The following is a 5,613-nucleotide window of genomic DNA, read 5'->3' on the forward strand; positions in this document are numbered from 1 at the left end:
GCATTGTGAATAAATGCCCTGAGTGTCGCTGAAGCCGTTTCCCTAACCTGGAGCTGTTGTTGAGCGAGACTTGCTTGTCTCAGGATGCAGGGAGGAGGCTGGGTTGAAAGACAGCTGAAACAGAGCTGGCAGAGAAAGTGAAGCTTTCTTTGATCAGGATGGGGGGGAAATAGCTGCCACCGTGGGCGAGCTGTCGGCTGGCGTGAGCTGCTTCTGGAGAAGCCCTCTGGGTGGCACTGCTCCCCAGGTCGGGGACAGCAGCTCCTGGTCCAGCGGCTCCTCGGCTGCTTGCAGACAGGTACGGATCAATGGTGAGTCTCAAAAATAACTATTTTATCATCTGATGGAGGAAGTGAACCCCTTCCTCTTCCACCTCTTTCTTCCCAGAATTTCAACGCCACACACTGACCACGGATCCTCGTGATTGCACGTTTCACAACATCAAAAGCCTTTCGGTTATTGTACGGAACAAAGTCAGGACACCTGTTCTACCTGAATTTGATTCAAATATGCAAAAACTGCCACTCTCCCTGCGGTGTTGGTTTGCTACTTGTAAAATGCAAATGAGGAATGAAAGCGATCTGCTGCGTGACCTTACAGAGCTAGCCTAGCCCTGGCACGGGGGTTCAGAGCCCGAGGGGGGATGAGGGTCCCCCTGCTCCGCTCGCCCCTCGCTGATGGCCCTTTCCAACCAGCCCGCGGCTCCAAAACCAGCTGCGCCGCCGCGGTTCCTTCTGTTCGAGCACAGAACAGCGGGGTGGGTTTACATTGAGAATTGTCTTGTGCTGTGGCTCGCATCCCCTCATGCTTTTCCTCTCTCAGGCATTTTTGTGCGTATTTCCTGAGTTGAAACTGGGCGGTAGCCAAGCTTCGTGAAGTAGTAAATGGTGTAAACTGGGAGGTGAGTGTGCACGGGTGGCTGTGGGGCAGGGCAAGGCTTGTCCTGGCTTCCGTGCCCTGGAGCTCTGACTTGGCACAGCGGTATTTAAGGAGCAGACCGGCTCACAAAAGCGTGTGGTCTTCTGGTTTTGTGATCTGCCTTCGTGCTGCCTGCTAAAACGTTCAGGGCTCCGTCAGCCTTGGTGGTGGCCTCCTGCGCGAGGCCGTGGCAGAGCTTTGTGCGTCTCGGTGGTTCTGGAGAGCTGTGCCGCGTGGCGCCGGGGGTGCTCTCAGCTGTGGGATGCCTCCCTCCCGTGCAGCCGGGCTGTGTCCGGGGCCGCGCAGGTGCCCTGCCGGGAGCAGCTTGGGTGCTGTGCCTTAACAGCAGCGCCGGCCGCAGCTGCACGGCCGGTGTTGGGCCGTGACGAGGCACCGGAGAGGAGAGCAGCGTGAGCTTCTGCTCCCTTCCTCTGCAGCTGTTTCTCTCACCCATCCTGCTTCCAACGGGCTTTTTTTCTTCTGACTGCATCGTGCCCAAGAGCTTTGCCGTGCTGTGGCCGAGCCTCCCCGAAGCCGGTGCAGCGGGCAGTGCCCGTCGGCGCCTTCTGTTCCTCCTCGAGGCGCCTGCCTCGAGCTGGAGCTGCGGTGTGGGTGACGCCGGACACCTGTCCAGGGGGAGCGGGGCGCAGACCACCCACTCCTTCCGCAGAGGTCAGCCGGCAGATGGTAACTGTTGGTCACTGGAGTGGAGCCAACGAGCTGGAGATGAAAGGCTCCCTGGCCTCTTAATGAACCACTCCCCGCTCAGGCACCTCGGCCCCCTGCAACACAAGCTTTATTTACATCTATTAAAAGTACTTGGCCGGTTTATTGAAGCAGCAGTGCTCTCGCTCTCCCTGCCCCACGGCAGTGTCACTGTCAATATTTGCCTTGGAGGAATGTGTGCAGCAGACGAAGGCTTGTTTTGCGGCCAGAGGGACTCCTCCTCCCTCGTGACTTCCAGCCCTTGCTGCTGGCCCGTGGCGCAGGCGCTGTCGCCTCCCGGAGCAAAGGCACGGCCCCGGCTTTCCCAGCAGTCCCCTGAGGTGACACCAGTCTCCACACCGGCCCTTGCCCTGGGGTGCTGGCTAGGCTGACACCCACCCCTCCACCCCCCAGAGCCGTGCTGGCGCGTGGAGCAAAGGCTTCGCATGGCCTGTGGAGAAGAGCTCTTCCCAGGGGATTGGGAAGCATCTGTGGGCAAATTTGGCTGCATGTGAAAGGAATAAAGCTGTCGATGATGCTGGATGGGGTGGTGTGCGGCTGCTGCTCCTGGGGCAGTGGGCTGGCTGGCTGAGGCCATCCTCACCCTCGGGGAAGTGCCGCTGCCAAAGCAGCAGCCTCTCCAGTTAGAGGCACTCTCCCAAGTCGCTGAGCTCTGCAGGCTCCGGTTACCCGTTAGGTGAGAGCCCAGCTATCGGTCGCTCCCCTTCCTCCACAAAGCCAGGCTTGATTTGTTTTTTATCAGATAATATCCTTTGTGTTGCAAAGTGTGTGGAGCCGAGCTTGGCCGCCCTGCCAGATCGCAGCGCCAGCAGATGCAGGCAGCAGATGTGCAGGGAGGCGGTGGGTGCTGAGCCCCACTGCGAGCGGGGAGGTCTTGGAGGGACACGAAAGCATCCGCCCCGCAGTGTGCGGCACTAGGTGCTGTAGCCAGGCTTGGTCCCGGTGCCCGCCACCCCGTAATCTGCAAGCAGGCACATGGTCGTCAGCTTCTATGAGAAAATCAAGAGATGTGGGTCAGTTGCCTGCTCTGCCTTGGGCTCCTGCTGCGGCTGGGGATGCTGCGGGCAGGTGAGAGCCCGGGGGCGGCGGGAGCAGCTTGGCCCAGAGGCAGAGCCTGCTGCAGCCCATCAAAGTGGAAAGTGTGTTTATTTCTGGGATATCGGGTTTCCGGCAGGAAGGCCGGCAACTGCCAAGGTTTTTATTGGATCCCAGTGAAAGGAATTTAGAGAGTCCTGTGCTTGTTGTCTTTCCCTGTGCCTGCAGTGGTTAAGGAGCATTTTTACCTTTGTGCGTTTAAATGGAAGCGAGGGGCACGGGGGTTTGGCATCCGGCATCGGCACGTCTGTGGCGATGGAGTTTCAAACAGGTTGCCTTTTTGTCTCCCAGGGAGGCATCAGGAGGGATTGGGGCTGGGAAAGCACAGAGAGGAGCTTGGAAGTAGTTGAAAGAACATGAACTCTGTTGGGCTCGAAGCATGTGGGAAGTGTTGCTTGAGCTCCTCTCCTCGTAGCAGGGCTGGGGCTGGGTATTTCACATTTGTTACTAGTTTGGACAAGGTTTTGACTGTTCTCGGAGGTAATTTTATAGGAGATTGAAATTCTGAAGACCACGTACAGTGGCTTGATTGCTTCAATGTGTCGTGGCGACAGCTCCAGGGCTCTGATTGCCCGTGGATGCTGCCAGCACCGACCAACATCCTCCGGGGCCTGAGACCTGTGCCAAGTCCCGTTCCTGTCCACGCACAGGGAGCTCTTGGCTTATTGCTGGGGTTTCCCAGGGCCCCTTCTAGCCCAGCTCTAGAGCCGCTGCCCTGAGGAAGGGGAAGAAGAGGGGCAGCGGCTGTGGTTTGGATCAGGGAACACGAGTGCGAGCAGCTCCCTGGCTCTCACTGCGGAGGAGAAACAAAACAGGCCATTAAAGCAACGCAGAATAACCCGGGGGCGGGAGTGCCCTGGAGCAGCGGGGCCGCCTGCGGCGAGGTGCGAGCCCGGGCTCTGCTCAAGGTCCCTGCAGCCGCTCGGCACCGAAGTGTCGGGCCGTTCCCTTGGGGATGAGGCGCTGAAATCTTGCGTCTTGCTCCCAGCTCTTGTGCTGATGGGCGCAGAGGTGAGCGGTTCTGCACGGCGGCTCCTCGGGTCCTTGCGAGCGCTGGAGCTCTTAGAGACGAGGATTTCTTAACTTAGGGCTTGATTGGGCAAAAGAAGGCGGCTGAGCCCTGTGCGCTGTGGTGTTTTGGGATCGCGTCCGCTAGGTTTGGCGTGCTGTGGGTGCCTGTTTTCTAAATCAGGTATCAGACAAGCAGTCTCTTCTCCATGTTGGTGGGGACACCCGGGGAGAGCAGTGGGCTCCAGCCTGCAGGCTCATCTTCTCCAGAAGGAGAAGGGAAAACCACCCTTGTTTTCCACAACGTTTAAAGCGGGAGGCACAGCTGACCATTTTGGTTTTTGGGAGGGGTTTCATGCTGTGCAGATGCTCACAAGATCTCTGAGCGGATACTGGACATAAGCCGTTTCCTGTTGCTGTTCTAGCTTCAGCTACAGGCTCTGGGACCAGCATCCTGCAGCGCTGAGCACAGGAGGGTCATTTCTGCAGTGGAAACTTTGCTCGGTGGAAAAACAGGGGAAAAAAAAAAGAGGTAAAGATGTGGGTACACTGCTGATTGTCATATTTTTACTAACAGGATGATGCCGATCTCCAGGGCTCTGGGTTCCTACAGCTGACTCCCCGGGGCTGGGATGGGCCGTAGGATTGGTGCGATTGGCCATGGAAGAGCCCTTGGGGCTCTTGTCACTCCCTGGTGGGAGGCAGTGAGTGCCCGGACAGGGTCGAGTGCAGGTAGAGAAGAGCTGGAGGAAGGAGGGAACCGCTGGTTGAGCGGCTAACGAGTGTGTGGGGCCCTGGGCTGCTTACGCTCCCAGACAAAAGCGCATGTGGAAACAGCTTGGGAGTATGTGCTGATGAGTATCTCCTCTTTCCGACGCCCACTGCCCCGGCAAGATGTATTTATTTGGAGAAAGGAGTAAATTTCTTTTCCCCTCCAGGAAGTGTTGGTCCTGGAGAGAAACCGCATTCCCAGAGCCGTCCCTTGTCATCCTTCCATGACCCTCTTCCTCTGCTCCCTGGCGCAGGGTCCTGGAGGCTTCATTGCCTGCTTTTGATCCCTTTTGATTTGAAGCTGCAGTGAGCCGTGGCCTCAGAGAGGCCGAGCCCTGGGGGGAGAGAGGGCTGGGGGTAGCGCAAGAGGCAGCGGGGACATGGGAGGGGGGAGTGGGAAGGAAAATATTGAACTTAGCGTGAAAACCAGTGAAGCAAACAGGGAAGGCAAGAAGGGAAGAGTGTTAACTGCGGAGCGGAGGCCAGGAGGGCACGGAGCAGCGCACCCATGAAGCGAACGGTGTGAGTTTGTGCAGGGGATTCCTCCATGGCGTGGGGTCCCAGGGTCCCGGCAGGCACCAGGAGGCCACAGACCCCCCACGTGCAGGAGGGCCCCGTGCATGCCACCACCCTGGACACGGCACCCTGTGCTTGTCGCAGCCGGGATGCTACAGCGAGCCATGGCATCGGGGCCTGTATGGACCATGTGTGCTCTTGGACCACGCTCTTGGTCCAGCCCTCCCCGCTGACTCCCAGGGCTCCAGCTCAGAGCCAGGCTGGGCCGGAGCTTCTCGCCCTCAGGGAGGATGCTCATGTCCACGGGGGCTGCAGCTCTTGGTCCTGTGGGACCCCACGGAGCCCCAGCCCCTGCCCACGGCTGCTCCAGCTCTGCACCGTGCAGGCTCCATCTCCCTCCCACGCAGGCTCCGGCTTCGCAGGACCACTCCGAGCCCCAGCCCGGGCCCACGGGGGACCCCACCTCTCTCCCACGCAGACTCCCACCCAGGGCGGCGGGGGGGGCAGGCGAGCCGATGCCCGGGGCGGGGCGGTGCGGGGCGGTGCGGGGCGGGCCGGGGGAGGCGCCAGGGCCGGCGG

This window comes from Phalacrocorax carbo, chromosome 24 (genome assembly GCF_963921805.1).
Source record: "Phalacrocorax carbo chromosome 24, bPhaCar2.1, whole genome shotgun sequence".
Lineage (NCBI taxonomy): Eukaryota > Metazoa > Chordata > Aves > Suliformes > Phalacrocoracidae > Phalacrocorax > Phalacrocorax carbo.